At 32.9% G+C, this 19,803-nt stretch overlaps 1 protein-coding gene across 1 annotated transcript in view; it reads right to left on the reverse strand.

Moving 5' to 3' along the window:
- LOC118184902 (retinol dehydrogenase 12-like) overlaps positions 1 to 19,803 on the reverse strand; it is a 152,647-nt gene that overhangs the window by 50,830 nt on the left and 82,014 nt on the right. The window lies entirely within an intron of this gene.

The following is a 19,803-nucleotide window of genomic DNA, read 5'->3' on the forward strand; positions in this document are numbered from 1 at the left end:
TGTTTTTCCCCCATTTGTCATTGATTGTATGTCGTAAGTGGTGTGAACTGGAAAGAAAAAAAAAGCCGTAACGTAAATGTTAAAACATTTTTTGAGACTTTTCAGATGTAAGATTAATCTAATCAATCCATACGAAATAAAACATAAAATTTGACCTTTAACTTGTAGGATCTAGTACCAATAATGTAGAAGGTGCACCAATGAAACAACCGCATAATTTATTACAAATAACAAGAGATTACTAATCTTTAAAATAAATTTATCTCATTCAAAATAATCGCCAGACGAGTCTATGCAATTTTTCCAGCATTTCATCAGGTAATCGAAGCACTGCAAAAAGCGTTCGAACTAACCTTTCTGCAAAATAAGCATGAACCTCTTCATTTAATAATAGAAACGTTTCCAAAGCTCTCTCCTTTCATGACCATCTTAAGCCTAAAAAAAGTTAAAACTCAGCTGGCGATAAGTAGGAAGAATATGGTGGTTCATTGCAATTGAATGTTTTGGAAGATATTGCTGTAAAGACAATGCTATATCGGACCCAAAAATATCGTATAAAAGATACCATTGCTCAGAATAAAAAAGTTCTTTCTAACTTGCTTTATCCTGTTTCTTGATCGATAAAGCACCTCGTTGTAAAAATACTACTTGATAAATTTTCAGAGAAAAATTCGCAGTAAATAAGCCTTTAAAAAAATTTTTTTTAAATAAAAATTGAAATTAGCATCGCCTCAGTCTTTTAGTGTTTGATTCCAACATCCTTTTTTTTGTGTGTGTGTTTGTGTGCATGCGCTTGTGTATGTGGGAGAAAGAGAGAAGATGGTTTTTTCCACTGCCCCACTTTGAATTTTTGTTTTTGGATCGTAGTGTAGGCACCTGTTTTTTATCTCTTAGTATAACACAGTTTAAGAAATTGTTGCCCTGTGTCGCATTAGTCAGCAAATCTTCGCAGAAAGAATTTTCGTCTTCTTTTTTGCTGTTCTCTCAAAATCCGAGGTACAAATCGAGCACAGACTTTTCTCATTTTCAGACGTCCGATTAAAATTAATTTACAACTTTCTTTGTACATCTCAAGAACGTCTAAAAGTTGCTGAATTTTTAGTCGTCTATCAGTTTATTTTACAGCAACATTTATTCGTGAAATTAACTCTGACAAAGATATTAGAGCATACAAAGTTTAAGAGAAAAGTATTACGCGCAAAGGAGCATTTTTTTCATTTACACACGCATAAACATTTCGGGAGCCTGAGAGCATTTGGGTTAACGCCAATCTGGGTTTAATTGTTAAAAAAAATAGCATATCTTTAGAGTTTCCTATAGACAGTCTCGCGCTAGGGAGATAAAAATGTTTTATTCAGCACAGTGTTGCCACTGCTCACTTTGAAATCGTTCAGCTTTTTTAATAAAACATTCGTCAAAGTTTTACAAAATATGAAATATATAATAAAACAAGCTCGAAATTCAAAATTTAGTCTTCCAGGTGTCCATATCCGGATGGAGAACTATGTTATTATTCAAAATTTGACAGAATCAAATTAAATTAACATGCTTATCAGTTCGGTTTGGTTTATTTGGGATACTCTGTATCTCTAAAGAAAAGCAAAACACATTTGTAAAGGACTAAAATACTTGAGATGAGAATAAATGGAGAATTAAAAAAAACAATCTGAAAGGTCTCAGATTTTAAATTACGTCCAAAGGTGCGTTTTTTAACATTTTGTGTTTAACCTTTATTTGTTGAATATCATGTTCTTCGCACTTAAACCATAAAATTCAGTTCAAGAGCAATATCGCAAAATAATTTTAAAATGAGCCTATCTTTAGAATTTCCGATACACAGTCTCGCGCGCTGGAGATAAAAATGTTTTTTCCGTACAACGTTGCCATTGCTCGCTTTTAGATCCTTGGGTTTGTTAATCAAACATTCGTTAAAGTTTTATAAAATATGAAATACATAATAAAATTAATTTCAAATTTGGACTTTCAGATGCCCACATTCGCAGGAGGATTACGTTATTCAAAATTAGATGGCTCTAGATACTGTTGTTTTATCACAGTGCGAGAAACATACATACATTTATGCAGATTCTTCATTATTTAATTTCTTTAAATATAATACAGGGCGATAATATTCGGTCTCAACAATTTGAAAAGTGAAATAACTCTTGTAGTGAATCAACGCAAAATGCCAAAACGAAATTAATAGTCCTTCTGCGCAAATTGCCGCTTTGGACTAAAGACAATTTGTTTGAAACCAAATCGTACACTCATGTCCATAAATTAAGGATAATTGGCAGTCACGCGGAAATCGAACTTTAAAATAAATATATCACCTGTAAAATCACTACACACATCTTCAAGAATCATATGCAAATTTCAGGAAGTAACCAGATGACACCGATGGTACGTCGCAATGACGAGAGTGTAAGAGAGTGATATATAAGGAATACAGGCAAAGAAGTAAAATTGTTCGCAGGCGCTTTATAAGCATTTCAGTGCAATAACCGAATAGTTATGATACAAAGGACGCATTTGGATGATTTTTTACGTGGTAGAATTATCGGCCGTCTGGAATGTGGGCGTATCCAACTGGAAGTATCAGACGAACTTGGAATTACCCAGAGTATCATCTCCAGGCTTTGGCTTTGGCAAGATGATGGTAATGTGAGTAGACGTTGCAGCACAGGTCGTCCCAGAGATACAACGCCGAATGAGGACCGGTATTTGGCAGTTACTGCCAAAAGAAACAGGCGGAGCACAGCCTCAGACCTGTCTCGTCAGCTCTCTTCAGCCGCTGGTACGACAATTTCAAGGCAGACTGTGTACAAACGCTTAGGGCAGATTGGTCTATATGCTCGTAGACCTATCAGATGCGTTGCACTGCAACTCATTGTCGGCTGCGGCTAGCCTGGAGTAGAGAGCATGCTTTGTGGACACTGCAACAGTGGGCTTGTGTGATGTTTTCCGACGAGTCCAGGTTTAGCTTGCAGTCTGATTCTCGCCGGACTTTCATATGGAGAGCTCCAGGTACCCGTTACCACCAAGAAAACATCATTGAACGACACCGTTACGGTGGTGCAGGAGTGCTCGTTTGGGGTGGAATTATTCTGGGTTCCAGAACTGACCTGCATGTTCATATTGGAACCATGACAAGCCAAATCTACCGGGACGTCATTCTGGAACAACATGTACGTTTGTTTCGGGGCGCCATGGGCGCACAATTTGTGTTTATGGATGACAACGCCCATCCTCACCGTGCAAACATCGTAAGCGAATGCCTTCAATCGGAGGATATCACCCGTATGGACTGGCCAGCATTCTCACCGGACTTGAATCCAGAGTAGCACGTGTGGGACATGCTTGGCCGACGAGTTGCAGCCCATCAACCTCCTCCTATATGTCTACCGGAACTTCGGAGAGCATTGCGTTTTGATAATCGTGTAATATCCTCCAAGATCAGATCGATAATTTGATACTCAGCATGCCTAGGCGTTGTACGGACTGTATTGCATCATTGGGAAACATACAATGTATCAACAATCATACCGACCATGTAATATTGTTTTTTTTTTTTTTTTTTTTTTTGTAAATAAGTTTATTTTTGTAATTTGCTCGAGGGAGAAAAATTCGCTAATTAACAATCATACCAAACATGTAATATTAGTTTTTTTGTAAATAGGTTTTTTTTTTTTTTTTTTTTAATTTGCTCCAGGGAGAAAAAATTGCTATTTTTTTTAATAATATCAAACATATAGCATCTTTTTTTGCTCTTTACCTTTTGTTTAATAAATAAGCTTTACAAATAAGTCAAATTTGTTTTGTTTCTAACTCTTCCTTTGCCTGATTTTGCATTATCCTTAATTTATGGACATGAGTGTATATTCGCAAGTTTTGGCGATGTAGTATCACAATTGTAGAACACTAAAAACGTTTCATAAAGATTGTATCATACGTTATGCTGATAACTGTGCTTTTGGATTTTAAAGCGTGTATGATCAATGTAAGTTGGTAAATTTTGTTCGTTTATTTGAATTTAAAATAATTAATCTTATAGAGACATTCTGAAGCATTTTTTATTGTTTTACTGTACTTAAGCATTTTTTACATGTTTCAGGATTATAAAGCTTCTTACTTTACCCGTAAATCTGCTAGGCAGAGGTTAAAAGAATACATGTAACCTAAACGTTATTGAATGACTTTTAAACCATCCCGACATCATTAATTGGAGAGAAAGAGGCAAGGGATATTTGAAAAGGAAAAGGGAATAAAAATAAACCCTTAAGCAAATATTAAAAGAAACTGTATTTAAATGATGGGTTAAAACTGCACCAAATGAAAGTGAAATTTTAATACTTTCAATAACAAATCCAATCCTGCTGTTTCGACCGAAAATGATTAAATAAACATTGATTATTATGGTAAAATATTCCTCTTAAAAATTAAAGGTTTAATATTTTCATCTTAGCACTGACATGTTGACTGAATATTTTTATAAAATGAAATTTATGTTTTATTTTAAACTTGACCGTTTTCATATTACTTTTAAAAATAAGCGTTCTGCTCAAGCGTTAAAATTAAGCGTTCTCAAGAATTCTTGACATAGCAAAATTTGAGGTGTTAATGTTCAGCAAAGCTAATTGACTGAGTGGCTGCGTGAGAATCATAAGAAATGACGTAGTTTGCAAACTTAAAAAAAAATAATGTATAGCTAATAATTGCTTTTAGGGCTATACATACGGCTATTACTTCACCAACAAAGGAGGACCAATGTCCCCCATTATTGAAATTTATTTCCTGTCAACAATAACATCGCATCGATAGGTGTGGACTTCATAGCTCCTGTAATCAAGCGAAGAGTTTGGTTTTGCATCATTTCAAGTTTATTAACCACCGACTGTGGGGCAGTGATGAGGGCTTCACAATAATACGTCATTAAAGGCAGAATGTATTTATGTAATGTTAAGAGTGGACCGATAGCACCCCCAGATACATCCTGCCAAATGTGAAAGAATGTTGTTGTTGCTTATGCTCACCTGTCTGACGTAGTCAGCCCAAGCTCACGAAATTCCTCGTGTGAAGGAGCGCAAGATTACACCTGTCGTTGGCAACAGGCTTGATCACCTTAAAGATGACAGTTTCGATTTGGCTCAGTTCCGCCTCCAATTTTGATGGAGAGCACGCAGAGGGTCTCCCACCCTTCTTCCCCTTTCACAAAACACACGAGAGGACTTTCGGCTCGCTGCATATTTAAAGTGCACCCATGCCGCACCACCACTATACATTTACAAACACCCATGCCTTCTCTGGGATTCACAGCAATTCGACAGCACCTGCAGGGCGTTATTTAATTGGCTTTCAATAAGGTTTTTTGCACCATGTTTTGAAGCCTTGGTGCAAACTACAAAATAATCAGCAAATAGTAGACAATAAATATCAGGTGTTAATTTAAGAGAAGAAACTAGATCATTGATAAATATACTAAACAAGATGCAGCTACTAACGGTAAATTTAAACATTTTGAGAAGGAATCTTCAAACTTTACCCTGAATGTCGTCTGGCTTGCGAAAGACCTAATCTAATTAAATAATTTGATGAAATACCAATACTCAAGAGCTTCTGGTAGAGTTTTGCCCTCGTGCTTACGATTCTGTCTGTAGGGCAGATCTGTAGGCCTTTAAGTCAACATAAACAAATGCAAAAATGTTTCTGTCATCCAAATCATCCTTAATAAATTGGCTGAATTTTGTCACCCGGTCACACATTGACCTGTTACTTCGAAAACCAGCCTATTCTACAGCCAAAATACTATATTTCTGTAGATACCAGTTCAAACGTCTTACCACAAGTCTTTTTACAGTTTTTGCAAGAATACTGGCAAGCGTAATGGGCCTATAGCTGTTTAGCTGTCTGGGGGTCTTATTTTTCTTTAGGACTGGAATAATAATAGCTTTTCTCCAATGCGCCGGAATCTGACCTGACTCCCATACTTGATTAAAGACATTCAATAGTGTTTTTCTTGTCTCACTGTCCAAATGGATAAGAAACTCTGTATGGATATAATCCCCACCAGGAGATTTCTTCATTTTAAGATGTCCAAGTGCGGGTTCCAATTCTTGTATATTAAAGAGAGCCTCAAAGATAGCCTCGCACTTACGTTCCTCCGTAGCATTCTTCATTTTGATCAAGCTTTTACATTTAACCGCTGGAACTGGAAATAGGACTGTTAAAAGGCATTTGCACTGGCCTTATGCGGAGGTAGTAATTTATTTCCAACGGAAATCGAATTCTTCCTACAGTAGGGCTTGCAAGTTTGGATGTTAGAAATAACTTAAAAATTTTGAACCTATCATTTTTATAATGAAAGTGTGAAATAAAATCTTCAAAGGATTTAGGTTTGGCTTGTAATATAACCTTTTTACTAACCTAGCCTGCTTTCGCTCTGCAACAACATCAGACTGCCTTTTAGTGAACTCAGCTTTTCTTCTGAGTCGATCCCATTTCTCTTTAAGTACTTCCAATTTAGGGAACCCGAAGGACTTTTACTTCTGACCGCGTAGTATGCATGCCTTTGAACAAAACAGAATTGCCTTTGTTAAATTATAAACTAGTTTTTCCGGAGGAAGTGAGTGATTAAAATTCGCTTCCCCGAGTTTTCTATCAGTCATTTTTTCAGAATTGACCCAATTTGCTTTTTTAAATTCCAGGATTTCTTTAAACTTAACTTAAATCTGCCTGCTGGGTGACGGATATTAATACAGGCCATGACTTGTCTGTGTCCTGAACCTGGATCCTCCAGAACCCTCCTTTCAGTCAAAGCACAAATGTCAGATGGTACACATAACAAGTCTGGTGAACTACCCGAAACATTATAATGGATGTAAGTAGGTGGGTCATCAGATTTAAAAATAAGCTCAAAAGAATTAGAATTTAAGAGATCTTCAAATTCTAATCCAGCAGCATTTGGTTGCTTATAACCCCACCTTCTTGAGTGAGCGCTCACGTCGCCAATAATAATAATTGTCTTCGAAGATACCTCAAGATTGGCAAGTCTGCCTTGCTATCAGGAGGGATATATAAAGGAAAGAGATTGAAAGGAATCTCATTCTTCCTTGAATCTTTACAATTTCACTTTTGTCAGCATTCTCTCCATTAGATTTAATAATTTTAAAATCAGAGATAAGATCTTTTCTGACACCAATTAATAACACTCTAACAATTTGTCGGTATTTTGGAATCAGGCGCAATGTATATCCTGAAAAAAGGGTAGAATTTCATAGGGTCCTCAGTCAGGTTTTCTATGGTTCTCAGTCAAAATCTCTCTAATTGCAAAACTATTGATAGTATACTTTTGTAAAGATCGGTAGATCTGGAACTTCTTGCACTGGGAAAAAATCACCACGTTCCACTGTAGAAACTTAAGTTTCATGGACGAAGAGTAGAAAGGCTGCATGACAAAATTGTAGATCAGATAACCGCAAAGCGTTTCCAGCATGTACCACGATGAGGAAGATTATTTCAAATAAAAAATTAAGATAATAGTTTATATTCCATGAACATTAATTGAACAAAACTACAAATCGAACAAGTACAGAGGCTTTTTGTGCATTTCTTTAAACGATTTGCATTGTATTTAAAGAAATATTTCACTTAAACTTTTGCGTTTTAAATGTTTTGTATGTTAACCCTTATTCTTCACTATCTTTTCCCACCGCAATTTCCGAGACAGTAAAGCCTTTTGTAGTACCCGAACAGGTATTTTATCCCATTCCTCTCGAAGAGCTTTCCAAAGTCCAAAGAGATTTGTTAGTCGACGTTTGAATAATCCGCTTTTTAAAAGTCCAGACGCACAAAAATCCATAGGAGATGTATTTGGAGATTTAGTAAGGATATGAATGAAGGCTATAGCCTTGATACCGGTTTGTTGTTCCATTTTTCCCAGGAACTTAACAGTGGATTTTGTCGTCTGGCTGCTTGTTTTGTCTTGATACAGTTCTACTGATATATGGTATTGTGGGTAAAGAGAAGTTAATTTCTCTTTCATAATTGGGTATAAAATATGTTCCTGATATTATGTGGAGCTGAATTCAACATTGTCTCTACTCTCTTTATTTTTAATTTTTCGCTATATGGAAAACCAGCAATAAACATAAATCCATTTCAAAACTTTTCTTTAGATTCTTTGAACCATGTTTAAGATATTTTTTCTCTTCTATTTGATGAAAATCTATATGAATCTCTTTTTACTGCAACCATTTGAGTACACCCAAGATTTACCTACTGCGACACATTTTCCCATTTTTATCCTGATAAATGTTTCTCATGAAGAATTCTGCAGTATTCTGCTCTCGGGCATATATCGTGGAGAAAGACGATGCACATTATGTTTTTGGCCTCTTTAAGATTTAAATAAACATTAACAACTTTGTTGACAGTTTACACTGAACATGTTAATGATTTTGCAACTGTACTTTGACTTGGCGGATTTGTTGTTTTGAAGATTTTTTTTTCCTTTCTTGTTGATAACATTAACTATTGCAGCTCTAGATATTGAAAAGCCATCAATCTCACAGCGTTTTTTAATAACTAGATAAGGATAATTTTTTTCGGAAAAAGTACAAATATAATCTTCTCTGCATTGCTTCTCTAAAAGCACCATTTTGCATTAAAGCTAAACTGTCAAGTAGCAGAAGATAATTTATACTTATATAATATTGTTGCAGTTAGAACAAAAATTGCCAAGCAGACGACTTTTTTGATAGCAAAGCAAAATCGTCTAAAATTGTGCGAACAGCTTCTGTATACTTGCAGGATATATTTATAAACTACTAGTAGCAGCTTCGCTGCCAGCCTTCGTCTGGCTTTTAAATGTACCGGAAAAATGGCTGAAGGAAACACCAAACGTTAAATTTAAAAACTGCGTAGAATTTTACTCTGCAGAACAACTTCATTAAAAAAAGTTATTACGTTTAACAAAATTACAATGAAATAAGTAATATCCCTTAATACAAATATTAATTATCCTAATAAATAAATTAACCAACTTCCCTTTGCAAAATCTTAAAAACTCAAATAGTATAAAGGAGGTTAAGAACTTTGTTTCCTAAAAAATCACTCAAAACTTTTTAATATCTTAAAAACAGTGAAATGAGCAATAAATAACATAAAAGAATACAAAAAACAAAAAATTCTGTAAAGCCAATTAATGATATTTTATCTTATATTTTCAAGAGAAAAAAATTACAATGAAATAAGCTATATCCCTTAATACAAATATTAATTATCCTAATAAAAAAATTAACCAACTTTCCGTTGAAGAAAAAAAATCATGCAAAACTTTTTAATATCTTACAAACAGTGAAATAAGCAAAAAATAACATGAAAGCAACTCAAAAAACATAAAATTACGCGCAGAATTTTACTCTGCAGAACAACTTTATAAAAAAAATGTATTATATATATATATATATATAAATGACAATGAAATATGCCAATCTCTTAAAAACAGGGACATAAGAAATATGATGAAAAATTGTTGCCAAATCCATATTTCTAAAAGATCATCAAAAATCTATCAACAACAATAAGACAGAAAAACTGTTGCCAAAATCACATTTTTAAAGATGTGAGATGTGAGAAGTGTACTCGGAAGCTTCATTTAAAATTTTTTTAAAAAATACAAAATATTATCATTTTTCCGAAATTCTTTTTGTAAAAGCAGTCGCAAGCATAAAAGTTTAACGTGTCCAAAAATCAAAGAAAAATAAACTGTACATTTTAAAAAATATAAACCTTTTTAGAAAAATCCCGGTGAAAAGGCGTTAAGCTCCCTTTGTTAAATAAATTCGTATTTAATCGATTTATTGAAACACGAAATCTCTTTTAAGCTCGTAAAATAGCTAAATGCCTACGTTTCATGACGATGTGAAAATGGAGTGTGTAGAGTAAAATCTCGCTTTCCTATAGCCCATCAAAATCTATCAACAACAATATAGCCCATTATGTCTTAAAATGGCGTGATTTCGTCACAAAACATAAAATAAATAGAATTCTAATTCGAATTTCGAAAAAATCGCTTCGAGGTGCACTGGCTCTTGTCTAGATGCACCTATGTACCAAATTTCGTAGCCGTGGGTCTATTGGCTTACGCGCAGCGCAAACGAAAGACACACACACACACACACAAACAGACTCTTTCTTTTATTATATGTAGAGATTGCATTTTAAACGATTTTGCTTAATGCATTACCCTCTTTTCAACAATTTGTTTTTCCCTTGATCTATTATCGATTGTCTGAAATCTTCACAGAACAATATTACGATTGCAATTGCCACAGGTTTCAGAATGCTGACAGCGTCATATTATTTATAATCGAAGCACGCGCTGTATTGCTGCATTTGTTTCAATGAAGTTTAATTCAATTGTTAATGTTACAGATATGAAAGAAATATGACTACACATAAAAGAAATCCGCTAAACCTTAAAAAGCCCGCCGCTTTCCTGGACCGAAAAGAACTGTGACGGCTGAGTGGGTTCCATTATTGCTCAATTTTCAGCTGTTACACCAGCTTTTTAACACAATATTACATCGAATAATTTGCTCCCCAAACTTCCTTTTCATCAAGCCATTTTCTTGAAAAAACTAAACTTTCCTACGCATTTTTTTCATTTAAGAATAATTTCTTAAGTGATCTCATGGACAGTTCCAGATTTCTCGTTCTACTGGGCTGATTAACGAATTTCAACTTGCATTTTTTATATCTCGAAAGCGAGCCTTAGTATATGTGTTAGATTTTGAAATATTATAACATAGGTATTTTGACATAAAACTGGATTTTTTCTGAATCGACATATTGGGTGGTTTTTTTTTTTTTTTTTTTTTTTTTTTTTTTTTCATTTTGTTTCAAATCCTTAAATTATGCCAAAGTGCCAAGTAGTTTTTCAAAAAATTAAATATCAAAATTTTACCTTCTCTTCTATGTTAATTGAATTTGGTATATATTTAATAATATCTCTTTTTCGTATAAAACTTACTTAATCCTTTCTTTACGAATTTGAAATTTAGGTTCAGGTCAAATAAAATTCTTCATTTTTATGATTTATTTTTAAAATTTGCATTTTAAAATATCTTTTATAAATTTTTCAAAGAACATTTTGAATCATAACATAAAAAAAAGGTTTTACCATCATTTTAATATGTATGTATTTCTAGGCATACCTGCAAAACGTCAGAGTTTTTAATTCAAAATTTCCCAAGATATACGTAAATTTATGTAAAGGCTCGTTTACAAATTTGGCATATTCCTTATAAGTGATAATAAGGACAAATTCGGTTTACGCACTTTATTATAACCTTCAATGAATTGCAGCAATTATTTTGAACCTTAAATTTCCAAGTACACTTGGCACTGAGGATTATTTATGGAGAATTTCTTTTTTTTTTTTTTTTTCATTTTTATTAATAATGTCTAATAAATATTTATTAATAATACATGAAAAACTATCTGTTAAATTTATAAAAATATTAATAAAAAGATTTTTTTTCTTTCATAAGAGTAAATTTTTACCTTCGCTATTTTATCAACTGCTATTTTACTTAATTTCATGTTATATGCAGCGAAATTTATTTTGCTGATATCAAAACTGGGCATCATCTTCGCATTCAGTACTTCTGAGTACGTCAAATAATTCGTCAAAAATATAAATAAAATCACACTGTTTTCTATTGCAGAAATGTTTAAACAGCAGCGAAATTTACCAGACAATAAGATTTTTATCTTCTTCTCTGCGTGTGAAACAAATAAAAAAGGTTTTGAAGACGTTTTATGCCCATAATTTGCATAGTAAATTACATTAAACAAACTGTTGTTTACATTTGAAAGGACTCCTAATTATCATCAAAGACCTTTTTTACGTCCTTGTACGAAGTAAACGAAGTATTGTAATCACAAAAAGTTAAAGGATATCATATTTCGAAATTCAGTAAAAGTACCCATTTTTACCGTTTTCGAATGTAATTTAACGATGATTTTGTGTGACATCTGCAAATAAGGACAGAATTCCAAACGAATTCTTTCCCCCCCCCCCAAACGACTTATAAAACTGAATTTAAAATGGATTCCGAGAGTTTTTTTTTTTTTTTTTCGTGGCGTTTGTACCTACGTATGTATGCATGTTTCTCGCATAACTCAAAAACGAGTTGCCTGAGAACTTTGAAATTTCGTATATAGGACTACTATAACATGTAGTTGTGCACTTCTTATTTTGGTTGCAATCGGCCGCACCAAAAGTATATATATTCTTTTGGTTTCAAAATTACATTTACGTACAAGATTTTTGCCTTTGGAGCGATTAATTTCTTTCCAATGTTTTTTTAGTTTCATTAATGAAGCCAAGATGGCCAACCTGTACATACCATTATATAACGCCTGAAAAATTTAGACTAGAGTCTAAAGAGAGTGATGGAAGTTCTTGATTACTTTTTGTGTGTTATAAATAGGTTTTTCAACTACATCTTAATTCATTGGATTTTCTGTTTAAAGGTTAACATTTAAATTAAAAACTTTTTTTTTCACTTTTGTTTTCCACCTTCGTTTTCAATTCTTTTAAAAGGATGAAATTCTCTTTATTTAAGATTTTTCTAATGTTTCTCATTAGAATTTATTTCTTCCTTGCTTTGGGAAGGGCCAGAATTTTCGGGTGAACTATAATAATTATAATTTAAATACGTTGAAATGGTTCATCGGCTAATTCTGGATACAGAAAAGCAAGGATTTTTGTAGAAGAAAGATTTCAATTAATTTCAAAGTCCCGCCCCCTATGACATTGAGATTGATTCAATTCCTTTCCTGTTCTTGTTCATTTTTCTTTAAATTTCATTTTGAAGAGAGGTTTTGCTTGTTTGAAATGTTTTGGTTTTAAAATTTTTAAATGTATTGTTGCATTTCTATTCTTATTTGGAATTTATTAGTTCTAAATTTCTTACTTTATATATATATATATATATATATATACCCATTCTGTTACTCGACTAAGTGAGCTGAGTTTTGTTTATTCTTATATATTTCTAAATTGCGCATTTTTTCTTCAAAATGATTGAATTATGTTGTTTTTATGTTCTGGTTAAGGTTTTTATGTCTTTAGTTAATCTGCATGCAATAATTGTAGAATTATCAACAATTTAGAAATTGTTTAAGTGCGGCTAAGTTTAGTTTGTCTTACCATAGCAGGCATATTTATTTACATTTGAGCAGAGTAGTGAAGTAAGTCTTTTTGCACTTTGAACGTCTTTTGGCCGACTGTGCCCAAAGGAAACTTTTAGTTTTGTGCACCAAATATCTGCCTTCTCGCCTCCTGACCGACTTGCTTGTTTTTGAGTAGAAACTCTAATTTTAATTGTAAAAATAGTTTTTTTTTTTTTATTATTATTATTTTTATTTTTTTAACAGTATTTGGTGATTTATTACTTCCTTGTACGAAGTAAAGGAAGTATTGTAATCACGAAAAATTCCGGGGATCATATTTCAAAGAAAATATCCATTTTGACCGCTATCGAATGCAATCTAACTATGTTTTCGCGTGACATCTGTACGTATGGACAGAATAAAGGACTCTTTTTCCCCCAAAAAAAATTATAAAACTGATTTAAAAGGGATTCTGAACAGATTTTTTTTTAGTAACGTCTGTACGTACGTACGTTTGTATGAATGTATCTTGCATAACTCAAAAACGAGTGTCCTCAGAACGTTGAAATTTTGTATATAGGACTGCTGTAGGATGTAGTTGCGCACTTCCCTTTTTGGCGGCAATTGGCTCCACCAAAACTAACTAACTATATATATATATATATATACATATTTCCACTCTTTTACTGGGCTCCGTGAGTTCAGTTTTTATTGTTAAATGTTCATAAATTGTGCATTTTTTTATTTAAAAATGTTTGAATTATGTTGTTCTTATCTTCCGTTTAAGGTTTTTATGCCTTTTACCTGCATGCAATATATGTAGAATTATCAACAATTTAAAAGTTGTTTAAGTAAGGCTAAGCCTAATTTTTTTTTACCACAGCAGCCATATTTGTTTACATTTCAAACTTAGCAGAATAGTGGATTTGTTGCCAATCTAGAGAAACTAAGCTTCGCAACAGCAAAGCTAACGTAGTCTTTTATTATTGCGAATTAAATCATGCTTGATCCATTCTGAAATTAACATTTAAGTTATCCCATATATTGACTCATCACAGCGTCCATAACACATTAAGTCAGTTTTTATGCCTTCAGTGTCTTTTTGTCTAGTGAGACTAAAAATAAACTTTCAGTTTTGTGCGGCGAAAATTTGCCTTCTTGTCCGGGCTGAATTGCTTGTGTTTGGGTAGAAACTCTAATTTTAATTCTAGAAGTTGTTCTTTAAATTGGTTTAACTGTGTTTGTGTTTTATATTTTCCAATTTAAATAAAAATATTTTGAGGTTTTATTTATTTTTGCCTTGTCGAAGTGAGACCTGAATTAATTGAATGAAAAATACATCTCTAATGAAATTCGAGAAATAAGTTTAAATGAAATGCAGGAAAAAATGCGTATAATTTAATATTCCGTACAAGGAAGTTATGTGGTGTACACATCAGATTTTTTTACAGAGCAAACTGAAGTCGAACTGTGATTTGTCAAGACTTGAATTCTAATTATTAGTAATATAAAAAATTATGATTATTGTTACATTTATTTTCACGTTATTAATTTTGCTCATATTTTAATTTATAAAAATTCTTCTAGTAAAATCTTTTCAAAAGTTTAAATGAATAGGTTCAAAGAATAAGGTTAAATGAATAATTAAAAGGTTCTCCTTCTCTGTGGACATATTGCTAATTTTATATCAATGGAAATTATAACACATGAACTTCTACTTTTTCTTCCGAATCTGCCAAAAAGTACACATTAAGTGCTTAACATTGCAATTCAACCATTGGCACTGTAGCTATCATATTCCTCCCGAGTGGATAAAATATAACAATAGGCTCCGGTAAATTTCCGATTTTCTTAGTTTAGAAATCACACATAAATTAGTTTGGTTACTTATTAAAATATGGCAACGCACACGCAGGCTATCTGTCTAACCTTTTCCAGGGGGCTGAGACATATATATCCCGCACTTTCACAACATTAAATGCGTCTCAAGAAATTTCAGTAAACTATGGAGATTTAAAATTTATTCCTTAATATGGATTAGGAAGTGCAAGACCCTGTAGATTCGTTTTTCTGTTCCTTTAATTTAAAATAAGTGACTAAATGGCCATAATACGTTGTAAATTGGCCCCTATAGCCCACGGGAAAAGGCCTAAGGGAAGGAATGACTTCATGGAGGCTTTTTCTAAGGAAAAGTGGCTCGTACTCATGTTGTACGTAGCGAAAATCATGCAGCCAGCTTGCTTCCGGGACAAACTATCAGCGGTCTTTAACCGCTCGGCCACTGGTAGTACCACTCAAATTAAGAAACAGATTATTAGATTTGTAAAGTACCTTTGTAAAGTACTCTCATCTATATACCTTTTCCGAACGGCCCGCAGAAGGACGAATCAACCATGCTTTATGGTATTTTTTCTTTTAATGGAGAATGCAATTTTCAAAGGCATCGTGACGAATACTGGGTGACAAAGTATTCTTTCGAATTCTTTCGGTATTCAAATAAAATATAATAAAAAATTATATGAATAAGCATGCTTAGAGTACACAGTGCGAATGAATAAATAGACATTTTTTAATTAACTGTTTGAAGGACCATAAATCAACTATGCAACTCAAATAACTAAAATGAAATTGTTAAAAAAAATCTAAAAGTAACAAATGTCATTAAGAAATATTATATGAAATAAAAATATGTGCAAGAAAGAAAAGACTATTTTTTTTTTCCCACACGAACAGAACGAAAGGGAAAATGAAATGGTTGCCTTAAATTGGGCAGTTCGCCAAATAAATTATTATTCTTTTCGCAAAGGAAAAAACGTGCGCCTAGGCAAATTTCCGAGTTATGTAAATTACACACCAAAATTCACAAAATTTGGTTTCAGGCATATTTTGAGTTGTAGAACCTAAATACTGAAATAATTTGGAATGTCATTTAAAAAAAGTCCGATTTTGTGTCAAAATAAGGAATGTTCGAACAATCTGTATATAAATCTTAATATATATATCCTGAGTCGAGCTTTCGAGACATGAAAAACGCAAATTGAGTTCTGTCAATCGGGTGAGTAGAAAGAGGGATTTTTATCTATCCTTTACTTTTCTTTTTTTTTTTCGGGGGGGGGGCTAGTTGTATATTTGAAATTAATAATTATTTGGCTAATAAACCCATTTTTTCATTCTGATTCCAAAGTATTTTCATCACTATATAAATCGCCTTCAGAAACATTTAATTAAAAAACCGAAAATATTTAGAGAATCCAGAGTTTATTCTAAATCGGACATTGTTCTGTAGATCCCGGGACGCCTCATCTCTTCAACCGAAATGGATGCAATTTAAAATCTTATTCATATTCCTGCGAATTTTCTGCTGCATCATGATGGAGTTTTTACTGTTTTGTCGAGAATGAAAAGTTTTACAAAGGTATTTTCTTCTTTTTATCTAAACCAATTAACATTATTTCTTCTTATAAGCGATTAGTTATGTCATAAATCCATCATCGAAAGAAACCATTGTGTTAATTTGCATGAGTTAGATAACTGTGATACTTGTATACTGTGATACTGTGATCGTAGATTAGGAATTTCCATACATGTAAAGTGTTAAAATTTCTTACGACTTCTAGGGCTTTCAAACAATCTTTTGCCAAAAAGCAGTCCCCCACCCCAAGAAAAAACATGGGTAGGAGTATTCAGCATATTATTATATTTTTCCTTACGACATATAGCCAAATGACCCAATGCAGGTGTTTGGCCGTGGCCTTCGAGATTAGATGGCCTGGTCAGCTGCAGAATCACGTGATTTGACGTCACGTAAGGCGTCTGAACTTTCACCCTTCGCACTGCATTGTGTGGACACTGCAAGCGAAGACTTCTTATTACGTTGATTGCGTGCTGTGTTTTTTTTATTATTCGTGTCTTTTTTATTGCTAAATTTGAGTTAATGTTGTTAAGGATATTTTCGTTTTTAAATTGAGATTACTAGTTAACTTATTTGTTAACAAGAATAACGATCGAGGTCTATGTAGAGCTGTCTTCATCATGCCTGCACGATGTTGCGTTCCAGCATGCAAATCCAATTACGATGGCACCGATGAATATGTATCAGTATTCAAAATTCCAAAAGATACAGTAAAACGAGATTTATGGATCAAAAAAATTCCAAGGAAAAATTTTATTTCAAGTGATCGCAGCGTTGTGTGTGAAAAACATTTTCGAAAAGATGATATTATTCGCTATGATTATTTACCAACAAACGAAGGTACTTTTATTCAGATGTGTAGAGGGCATCCTAAATTAAAAGCGATGCTTACCCATGCATTTTTTTCTGGCTGTCCTAAATATTTATCTGAAAGTCCAACACCTCAGAGGATGAGCAGGGAGGAAAAAAGAGCTAAGATGGAGAAGCATATTTTTAATGAATTTTTGAGAAAGGACAAAATAGCATCATTTGAGGATTTTTCTTCTATGTTACCGAATAAATTAAATATTTCAGATACTTCAAATATTATTTTACACAAATCTGTTGATGGCATTTATATTTTATTGCTCAGTTTTCATCCACATCCTAAAATCGAGAAAAGTATCTTTGTATCACTTCATATGAATATAGCAGTTTATATAGGAGATGAAGTTATTGGAATGGAAGTATTTAAAAATATATTAAATGAGAATAATAAACTTACTTTATGGAGTGAATTTGAAAGCATTTATAATTATGCCAAAGGAATGGTAGTTAAAGACATTAAAAAATCGAACTATGACTTATCAGTATATAACTGGGAAGCACATATTGAAGAAAAATCACCTGAGAATTTTACTTACGGAACAGAACATTTTATTTTAGAACAAATGATGATGTGCAATAAAAGTAAAATGGCTAGGAGGTATAGTAGTGACATTTTGGTCTTTGCATACTCATTATATATCAAATCAGCTGCTTGTTATCGTTGCCTTTATGACAGTCAACTAATCTGCCTTCCATCCATTGATCATCTCCGAAAACTCCTTGGCCTGTTAAAGCTTGATATATCGACAAGTAGTGAAGCTAATAGCAGATATGTAAAAGGTAAAGCTAAAAAACTACTGGAACATGAAAAACTGGTGAATCTATTGATTGATGAAGTTCATGTGAAAAAAAAGGTGACATGTAAAGGAAAAGCATTAATTGGTTTTGCTGAAAATTTTGAAGATGTTGAAGCAACGTCTGTTCAATCCTTCATGATTTCTTCCTTATTATCAGATTACAAAGACATCATTGCATTAGTACCAGTGAGTAAAATGACTGCAATGGATCTTCATAGTTTGATTTTAAAAGTTCTGCAGTTATTAGAAGATGCAGGTTTTAATGTTTTGTGCATTATATCAGATAATAACCGAATAAATCGCAATATGTTTCAGAAACTTAGCAAAGGATTCGCATCTGGCATATAAAAAATCCAGTCAATGAATCAAAGGATTTATTTCTCCCTTTTGATTCTGTGCATTTGTTAAAGTCGATCAGAAATAATTGGATAAACCAAACTGATGATGAGAAAACTTTTGTGTGCCCCGACTTTAATGATTTTTACAAGACAGTTTCTCCTAAATTTTCATTCTTGAGGAAAATGTTTAGCATTGAAAAAGAATCCATTATAAGATACGCGCATCGATTAAATTTTAAAACATTATACCCCTCAAACTTCGATCGTCAAAATGTTCAACTTGCTCTGAACATTTTTCATGAAAGTACTTCTGCAGCTTTATAGATGTGTGCCAGTCAGTATTCTTCTTTTCTTAACTGGGACGATACAGGATCATTTTTAAAACTAATAAAGAAATGGTGGGACATAATGAACGTAAATCATCCGAAGAAAGGATTTAGACTCCGAAATCACAACTGTGAACCATTTCTATCAGTAAATGACGAAAGATTAACTTTCATGGAAACATTCTCGAACTGGTTGAAAGAATGGAAAAAGCTGAATCAAAAACCCAGATGTGGTAGCTTAAGTGAAAAAACTTTCTTTGCTTTAACTCACACAACATCCACAATGGTTCTCATAACTAAACATCTTTTGTTGAGAGGCACAAAATATATACTTACAGCCAAATTTCAGACAGATAATCTAGAATCTAGGTTTTCTTCATATCGGCAAATGTCGGGAGGATCTTATCTTGTATCTGTACAAGAAATTCTTCAATTCGAGAGAAAATTGCAAATAAAATCGATTCTTCATTTACTTTCCAACAGATATGGAAAAATTCAGTTAAAAATGTTGATATCTGATGTCTGTGCAGTACAACCTCTTGAAGAAATTAACTGTTCTCCATTTATAGAAATATTAAATGATATTGATATTGATTCAGTGAATAATGCTGAAGCTGAAGTCCTAACATATGTGTCTGGCTACTGCGTGTTTAAACTGAAAATTGGCTGTTTTTCGTACAAGTCGTTATTTTTTACTGATAAGAGTTTGATTTGCGATAATGAAAATCATGAAATGCACGCAGATAGCAATGAAGTGATGTACAGAAACTATTTAAGCCTTATTAACCGAGGTGGTTTAAAACTTCCAGCTTCAAATATTGTATTTGTTGTGAGTGTGTTTCTTAATATTTCAGAAACTTTTATCTCCTGATTATTTTCCT

This window comes from Stegodyphus dumicola, chromosome 3 (assembly GCF_044657685.1).
Source record: "Stegodyphus dumicola isolate Sdum_Otavi_A_Nest chromosome 3, ASM4465768v1".
Taxonomy (NCBI): domain Eukaryota; kingdom Metazoa; phylum Arthropoda; class Arachnida; order Araneae; family Eresidae; genus Stegodyphus; species Stegodyphus dumicola.